Genomic DNA, 10,205 nt, shown 5'->3' with positions numbered 1-10,205 from the left:
CGATAAGACTTTGTAACATGCCTATTCTAATTAATGCAACTCTCTTCTTTTAAAAATTCTAAAATAATGAGACCTCACAAGATGCCCCATGAATAGAAAAGCAATTGACCTCATTTACTATTTAGAAATAAGCTTTATCTTTTTTGAACTTGCATTCAAATGATGAGTCCATTGGCAATTACTATCAAAATAACCATGAATACTCAATTCAATAAAACAAGAAGCAAATAGTTATATTATTTCAATTCGTTAGCTACATAAGAGTATAAAATACAATTGAGCATGCAAATAAAACAAGAAGCAAATAGTTATACTCTTTCAATTCGTTAGCTACATAAGATATAAAACAAAATTGATGAGAAGTACCAATCATTCATAATAATGCTATAATTTAGGTGTAGAGAGCCTTGACTCTTTTGTAACATAACCTCAAATAGAGGAAAAGAAAAAAAACATCCTCTTATTCCTTAATAGATCTAGTTCTGATCTAGATTTGTGGGAATAGATGGTAAAGCCAATCATAACTTTTTGACAAGACATTTAGATGATGAACCCAATCATATAGATCATGCTTCAATATGGAAATGTAGAAATAAATGGTAAACCCAATCATAACTTTTTGACAAATTATCAGGATGGATTCATAAATTTAAGTATCAAAGCTAGTGTTAAGAAGTGTTAGCTCACGTGGTGAGTGACGACATGGTGTAATATACCCAAGGTCAGGAGTTCCATTGTTATAAGGCAAAGGTGCAGTACCATGTATGATGTATGATGTAGAAGTTCATTATGACCTCCAGTTGGTGGGTCATCAAGATGGATGTTATAATGGGACCACTTGTAAAATCCACGGTCAAAGATTTGGGTATTCCTTAACCACATGTATCGAAGTAAGCTCTCATATATCATGTATGATGTATGATGTGAGAAGTTCATTATGACCTCTACTTGGTGGGTCAGCAAGATGGACATTGTAATTAGATCACTTGTAAAATCCATAGTCAAAGATTTGGGTATTCCTTAACCACATGTATCGAAGTAAGCCCTCATATGTTTGAGTATTGAAGTTAGAGTAAAAGAATTAAATATATATCTAAGTAGCGAACATATACATGAAACTAAATTAATGATAAGCACTATCAACAACTTTATAAAGAATATAAAATAGGCTACCTCAAATAAGGTTTTTTTAGGTCAAGTTAAGCGTGCATGATGGTGTCTTTTTCTTTTTAAGTATTATAAAATTTTCCCATTGGGTAAAGCCTCTTTCTCTTTTATATTGTCAAAAATGGCATGCATGCTCCTCTCTCTCTTTTTTTTCGTGAAGATAATTGAATTAAGTAGTAAATATTTACATCAAACCATTAGGTCAGCAATCTCTTTGTATCTCTTACTTTCTATTACATCAGACCATTAGGTCATCTGAGAATCTCTCTCTCTCTCTCTCTCTCTCTCTCTCTCTCTCTCTCTCTCTCTCTCTCTCTCTCTGTTTGCATTTTTTTGCATCAGACCATCAGGTCCTCAAAGAAAGTGACGAAAGACTATTAGGACTACGACACAAAGAGGAAATCATACTATTGGTGTAGAGCGAACAATGGCCAGCCAATGCAATGTCAGGAAGAATTAGGTCAGCTGATATCATAGAAGAAATCTACCATAGCACTAAACCTCGAATACGGGCCACATGACCATGGATGCCCAAGACTGAATTAAAAAGAAAGGCATTCCGAGTTCGCCAAATATGCCATAAAGCAGTCCATCTAAGGAGCTGGAACAAGCATAAATAATCAAAATGCAAAGAAGGCACGGATGACAGCTTTCCCATAATCCATGATCGGGGGCTGTTATCCGGAGCTGAGTCCCTAAGAGCCAGACGCTGGAAATAAAACACCAGATCTGTCACGCTATTGGACAAGAGGCAAAAAGATGAAGCAATGTTTCATCACATGTAGTGCAAAATACACAACGATCAGCAGAGATCTTTTGGGCATGCAGCACCTCTCCAGTTGGAAGACCACCAATCAGTAGTCTCCACAAGAAGACTTTTCCCTGATAGGGAACCTTAGACTTCCAAAGCTGAAGGAATCTTTTCTGCCACTTCTTTTTGCCATCCTTGATATGCCATAATTTATTCACCTTTGTAGTGACCCATCTCTTTGCCTCCACCATTTGATGGTATATTTGGTTAACATACCTCTTCTCAAAATCATATGGAATCACAAACTTCCAGTCACGCCATGGATACAATGGCTGTAGCATTGGTAAAGGAGAGAACCTCTGAAGTGTGACCTGTATGGATGACCAGATATCACAATATCCACGGGGTACCCGAAAGTGTTGATGAATACACCAAAAAGAGTAAAGATGGGATTGCCCAGGAATAACACCATCAAAAACTGTCAACAATCCCAAATGAGCCATTCGATTAAACTTACTATGCAAATCTTTGTCCGGCCAATCCAACAACTTGGAGGAGGCTAAGACCTCTCCTTGCAGTGAATTCGCCTCCTTGCAAATCTCAGGAGGGCGCCAAACTGAAAAACGTAAGGTCTCTTGCCAGGATGCAATCAAATGAGAAAGGAGAAAAGACTGGGTGGTCTTAATTGGTCTCGACGAGTTGCGTGCTCCTCTCTCTCTCTCTCTATATATATATATATATATATATATATATATGTTTACAAAAAACCAAGGTTTCATGTGTAATGAATTGCAATTTTTTTAAATTAAAATCCTTCAAAATTTAAAGACAAAAGTTTAAAACTTTGAAGCCTTAAAAATTTTTAATTATAAAAAAAATAGATAAGTGCCAAAATCCCCCCAATATTTGGAATTAGAGGTTTTTGTAACTCCTACCACAAATATTTTGAGTGAGTACACGCTCTCTTGCAATGCTTTTTTGTCTCCAGAAAAATGTGTCTCAAAAAGCGCTCTGAAGGCGCTGCTTCTCTGTTCCCAGAAATCTCTCTCACACTCTCTCGCTCTCTCATCACACCGCAACCTCTCCTTCCGTGCCCAACAGAGTCCGCTCCTGCCTCTCGACTCTCAAAAAGCGCTCTCAAGGCGATGATTTTCTGTTCCCAGAAATCTCTCTCTTACTCTCTCGCTCTCTCATCACACCGCACCCTCTCCTTCCATGCCCAGTAGAGTCGGCTCCTGCCTCTCGACTCTCGAGTCCTCCATAGAGTCCGGAGTCCGTATTCCGCTCCATTGACAATAGCACTCCCTCCCAAGCCGCTTTCACTTGCTCTCTTCTGCAATAGCAGCACTCCTGCTTCCCACCGTGGTGCCCTTCTCTTACAGTGGTCCTTCTCTGCTTCAGGCCGCCATACTCTTCAAGCTACAAACACCCTGTACAGATGCGTCGGATGATCAGAGGTCTACCTCCACGCAGCTCTCGACTCAACATAAAACCCAGGCCTTTTGGCAACCCCACAGCCTCTCTTATTCTTCATCAGTCTTCTCCTCTTCATGCAACACTCTGCGTTCTACGGATGGCCCGCGAGCTGCAGGCAAGTAGCCGCTCATCGTGGTGGACAAGGAACCTCGCTGCAGCTGTCTCGTACGCACTATGGCTGTTGAATCCAGTCGAGGGGAACCCTAGCAACCTCTGCCTCCAGAAAAAGGCATCCTCCATTCCATCTTCAGAGCAGAACATTTTTGGCGGAAGATGCCAAAAACCTGCTCAAACGTTTGGAGAGATATTTGACATTTTTCATAACTGACAGTATTCTAAAGTTTGAAGACCTGAAATTTTAGATATTTTTAATAATTTATAACTGACAGTATTCTAAAGTTTGAAGACCTGAAATTTCAGATATTTTTAATAATTTATGCTTTATTTTGCTTTAAACCTCGGCGTTTCTTGAACATAGTCAACTAAGATTAGCCTCGCTTTCTCGGTAGTCATAACTAAAAGTATTGTAAAGTTTGAAGGTTTGAAATTTTCTTTTCTAATATGTATAGATATTTTTTAAACATGTTATACTTTACTTTACATTAAACCTTGGTTTTTCCTAAACATGGTAAATGACCCTGGCAGACTCATGAGCTATTGTTCAAGCGGCTTGTCTTGTAGTACCTTATAGGCAGACTTATGGGCTATTGTTCAACCACCAATTCTTGTAGTGTTTAGGTCATGATTGGTCCCTCAATTTTTACCACAAAGAGCTTCATGCACATAAATCTAAGGACATAATCTACACACATAAATTGATGGATAATCTATAGCAACTACTTTCGATTTGCGAAACAAGGGATGATCCTGAAACTTCAATTAGCCCAAACATCAATCTCACATGTGGAGAATAGGATTGAGCTCCACACACAATATCATTATTGTGGTGCCTCACCTACCAGCAATTCTTTGTTTGCATCTAAAGGACAACCCCTTTTGGGTCCGCATTTTTGCAACAGCCTCAAGAAGGAACTAGGATTAAGGACTTTTACTCGATCACAATTGTTTTCTTGAAGCACCCCATTGAAGTATCCCATTCTTACCCTCTGATTAATTCATCTTCACAACTAATAATTGAAATTAATTATTGAAGCATTCTACTTACACATCATCTTCATGTGAGAATAAAGACAAAAATGAGTGTCTATTTGTTATGCAGTATATGATGAATGCTGTTAGAAGAAAATTGACACATGATGATGTACAGTATGTCAATTCAAGTGCATCTAATCATATGACCAGTCATGTTGAATGGTTTGGAGAGATGTAGGACATACAAAATCCAGGTTATGTGTAGACGCGTAGTGATTCATGCTGCCCAATTTCACACATTGGAAAGGTTCCCTTATCCTTGCATGATAGCTAGACAAAGAGCTTGTTAGATGTATTACGTGTACCATCAATCACAAATAATTTAGTATCTATTGGCTAAATGGTAGAGCAAAGGTTGTAGGTTCGATTTAATCCAAAAGGTTGTTTTGTAGGTTCGATTTAATCCAAATGGTAGAGCAAGGGTTGTAGGTTCGATTTAATCCAAAAGGTTGTTTTGTAGAAGAATTTAACTATAAGTGTAGGTTGGTCGCAAAAGGAAGTAGAATTGACTGCATGCTCACTTTAAATATTGGAATTCATATAATGAATGCTACTATGTATGCTAAAGGAAAATTTAATATCCCCACCCCCCTTCGCATAGAAATCCCCCTCCCCCCCTTTTAATGAAAGATAATTGAATTTTTTTTTACCCTTCCCCTCTGTCATCATCACCGAACAGGTGGCGGGGGGGAGAATGAGGGAGATGATGCCGAAGAAGAAGTGGAAGATGACATTGAAGAAGAAGAAGACGATGATGTTGATGGAGGGGGAGGCCATGTGGCCTACCATCCTCCCCCTTGGGTATAATGTCTAGCCCTGCGGCCACCTAGAAGAGCTAAGAAGCCCCACCGCCATGCGGATGGCATATAGGTGGTGGACACCACCACTACCACTCCATCTCCTCCCCATTTCCCATTTGTTATAATCCCCCTCCCTCCCCCCAATGGAACAAAGAGGGCTAAATGGCACGCTGACACACACACACACACACACACACACACACACACACACACACACATACACACACACATATACAGGGAGAGAATCTTCTAGAAGGCTCTTTTTCTCTTTCCCTCCTTAGAGGGTGACCACACAATCCTTCTCTTCCCCGCGAACTTAATCCCTATCTCGCAAGCTTTCCCCCCCTTTTTTGCCATCCACTTGAGCAAGAGGCTATTGAAATTCCAGCAAGGGGGTTGCACCTTGAAGAAAGAAAGATCAAGAATGGCCCCCAAGCAAAGGATATCGAGTGTGAGTGGAAATCCCAATGAAGCCTCAGGCGAGGGTATCACCACCAATACAACTACGATATCGAATATAAATAGTACATTTCTAAGTTGTAGTTGCTTGCTTTGATTTTCACATGGGACACATCAAGACCATACTATGCTGCACTAGAACAGGTCATTGAAAAGGATAAATTTCATCCCAAACATTCGAAGATGGAGTTTGCAAAGTGTATGTATCAAGAGAATTAAATTGCATCTAGTTGCTATGCAATAAAATCCATACAAAGCATAGATAGATGTCCCATAACTAAGATAGGTAGATTAAGTGACATCTAGTTGTAAAGTATCACTATAATGATATATCAATACAGGTACCAATCACATTAGTGATATGAATATGGAAATGATCATCTAGGTATGTGACTATCAACTAGGATAGCCTATCATGCCCTATACTAGATGCATTAATTTATTGGCCAGCCTGATGCATAAATAGCAAGGGTTATTTGTTGAATATAGCATTGAGTAGCATGTAAGATTCCTAGGTACTGTCAACCCCCCTTATCTTGTAAATAATAGATATGTTTTTTACCACATTGAAAGTATGTTGTAGCTTGCACACTTGACGGATTGCATGGAAGTAATCTAGTCTAAAGGAAATTCATCCTAGAAACTCTACATCTTTGCCCAAACACTTGCTAATAGCACAAACTGTAGCTCATTGGGATCTTGATGATGTGCATAGTTAGTACAAGCAATGACCACAAGGATCAAAACTAAGATGCCTTGAGATCTGTCTGTTAATTACTAGTTTCACTAGTCCAATTCAGGGTTAGGCTAGATACAAATAACAACTCTAAGCCTCAAAGGCAAGTGGAGAGCTCAAGTTTTAGGAAAAAAATGAACTCACAAATGGGCCTTTTAGTCCCCCCCCCTCTCCTCCTTAAAACAAGGAAAAGAGGAGAGAAAAATAGTATAAAAATCCTCTTCTCTCTCCACTTTTGCAATCTTATTTTGCATTTTTAATATTATCTATAAAGATGTACTCAGATTCCTTCTCTCTCTTCATTCAAGAAGTCTTTTTCAACCAAATTTTATATTAAAAAAGGAGTTAGTTACGGGAATCTGATGCTTCGTTTTCAATGAAAAATGATTAGTAGATACGAGTTAATTGATTTTCTTATTGAGAACAAGGAAAATGAAATTCTGCAAGCTCCTTTTAAGATATTTTGGGAATTTTTTATATTCTAGCTTTTGGTCAAAAGACAAACCAACTAGTCAAATTTTGTGTTTTTTGGAAATATTTTTTGAGGTAAAATAGAAATGTCTAAAATACGAAAAGTCGGATATCCTTACCTTGTGAGCTATTTTGCCCCATATCTATACTCTCTCATGGCTCTATTGTGACCTCTTCTCTATGTTTATGCAACCTTCATTAACAAAGTGAATTACTTACACCCTCCTTTTCCTTGGCACATTTGTGTGCTTCTCTGTGCATCTCCACTCTACCTCCTGTGACAACCAAGTAGGCTTTCCATTTCTATTAATAGTAAAATGAATACATGAAAGAAGGAACTGCATATTGAGGTAGAGATTGAATACGCCCCATTATTCAAAAGAACCCAATGTACCAGTGCCAGCCCTCATATTTTGCAGAGTTAGAGGCAAATGAGATTGAAACATGTGAACTTGTGGGTTGATGAGGGAATCTACCCAATTGACCCCTTAAACAATAAACCTCCAACTTTCTCAGGAATCACAAATTTTTTGAAGTATGTGTGCGAGGGTGAAAATGGGTTGCTCGGTTACACTAGGCGGCTCAATGATCAGGCATTCAAAGTATTTACAACTTGCCAAGCAACCATAAAAAATTGTCATGATAATCGTTGCACATCAACTTCATATACAACAGCTCATAGGACAAGTGGTACAACTGAATGACACTATAATTCAACAAAAAAATCAAATTATTTCAATGCAAGACACTATTCGTGACATTGGTATCCCATATGAGGAGGCAAAGGTACAATTGGAAGACTTGAGAAAGATCAATAGCAAGCTAACACAGGAGCGCAAACAAAAGAGGAAGCCAATCAATGAGTTAATTTTGAACAACGGCTAGTGAAAGTGATATATCAAAGCATGTAAGGTAGCTTAGAATGAAAACCTAGGTAAGAGTGAGGTTGGATTAAGTATTAGTAGATTGCTGAAGGCAAGTACATTGGAAAATGCTTTGAGCAATCCTAAGTTTAAGGTTGTGGAGAAAAAGGTGATTGAGTACACATTAAAAGATGTGTCAAATGAGTTCTCAGCTATGGATGCATAATCCATTTGTGATAGGACCGGTATTAGCACAATGATTTACTCAAAGATATTCAAAGGTATGAAGGCTGGATTTGGTCATGTACTGAAGAGAAATAAAATCATGCCTCTTCATCAACCTTCAAAGTTAATAGAGGCCCGATGACAACTTAATACAAAGGTTTTGGAGCTGATAGGAGATCCCATGCATATTCAATGTGTGGAAACACTAAAGGTTGGGACCAAAAATGCATATGAGGTGAAGTTCACCGAACTCAACAATTACTATTTAGTTTTGTACAAGGTGTAGTTGGCAATGATAATGTACTACGATATGTCTATTGAGGAATGTAATGGTAAATTATAGTTTGTTATAAAATTAGATGAAAGTGAGATCATCAAAGGAGTAAAGCTTGAAAAAGTTAGTGTAACTCTGATGAATAGAGCTTTACAATTTGACAAAAACAATCGAGGGAACATTAGTGTTCAATACGAGCGCCATGTGTGGTGGCTTGCTGCATTTGAAGTTCCTAAGGAAACATTTGAGGTGCTGCAACTATTCTTTCTGCACACAAGCATTCCAAGCATCATCGATCGTCAGGAACATGGTGAGATGCTCTCGGTTGAAGGGTATGGTCAATACTCGATTGAATGGCATCTTGCAAGAGACTTGAAAAATTTAAAATGCATGTGTGGAATCTCCAATGGTGCAAATACAAAGAATCCATGCATATATTGCTTCGTAGAGAGGGTGGAAGGAAAGGACGGAAAGAAGAACTGGCAAAGGGTGACAAGTGCTACACCGACATGCAATGGAGAAGATCCCACTTGGAAGCCCATCAACATTCCATTAGATTGTATTCACATTTGTTCATTGCATGCTTTTGTCAGAATCATGGAGAAACTTGTATATGAATACATTTGCTTTGCTTATATAATGCAACCAGAAAAAGAAGCCATTGCAACGTGTAGGAATGTGGAGTGGGTGCTATTCGAAATTGGGCTACACAAGCATCAAGTTACAATTGAAAAAGATGAGAAGAGATCACGAAAATTTAACTTGCCAAAAAAGCCTTGCTTTGGAGGAGCAAACGCTAGGAAGTTTCTCTCAGCACCCATCAATGAGAAAAAGGGAATGTCATGGTTCGTAGGCCGATGGGTGAAAAAAGTTACATTTTGCAGTTCATGATCGAAGTAATGCTGGAAAAACAAGGTTGGCCAAAGCTAAGGTTTGGATAAGTCTTAACAAATTGACTCCCTTACTTCGCAAGATGGTGTTAAACAATGAAGATAAGCAAAAATTTATCGATGCTATGCATAGCTTCTACGAAAACATGGTGGAAGCGTGGAGCAAAAGCTCTATCACACATTACATGGTGCATACTAAGTCAATATTTTAAAATTGTATGAATTATATAAACTATTGAGCATAGTTTTACTAAGGTGTGATATGTGTCTTTGTAGCATATCCTTGAGGCACATGGACCATACTTTGTAGAAAAGGAAAGCATCAAAATTTGATCCACACAAGGGATGGAAAATTCACATTGGATAGCGCGTGGTGCGTACCAAAGAAAAATTGATCATGGTAGAGGGGTGAATGGTAGCAATCCAATGATCCAATTGCTATCTTTGTGGTATAGAATTATAGTAGTGGATGCAACTAATCTCTCGCAAAAGAGAGCAAATGAAAATGTTGATGAATTGGCTGCAGACATGATGAAATCACGTCATCTCACTAAAAGAGTGCACTATGAAGCCTCAAGTGCCAAAGAAAACCGTGCCAAGTGGCTAGAAACAAGGCTTTGAGAAGGCAACAAATGGGTTCGAAGAGAGCTAAGATAGTAAGATGAACAATGTGTTTAGTATGAATGCAATTCATAGTTTAAGAGAGAAAGAGAGAGTGTGCATATATGTGAATGAGTCTTACAACTTAGAGTTATATAAAAGAGGGTTTCACTTTCTATCTTATTCATTGAGTTCTCACATCTCTTGTGCAGGAAAGATGGCTATGTCTAAGGTATATTGCAAATAAGCTTACACTCAGAGCCCCATATCGTGTTCAGCCCCTTGGAGCATCTACTAGCTCCGATGCACCCCCTTCTCAACCGCATCCCCATAAGAAAGAC

Source organism: Lygodium microphyllum, chromosome 27 (genome assembly GCF_053477565.2).
Source record: "Lygodium microphyllum isolate KBCC chromosome 27, Lygodium_microphyllum_v1.1.10, whole genome shotgun sequence".
Classification (NCBI taxonomy): Eukaryota; Viridiplantae; Streptophyta; class Polypodiopsida; order Schizaeales; family Lygodiaceae; genus Lygodium; species Lygodium microphyllum.
This window is presented reverse-complemented; position numbering follows the sequence as displayed.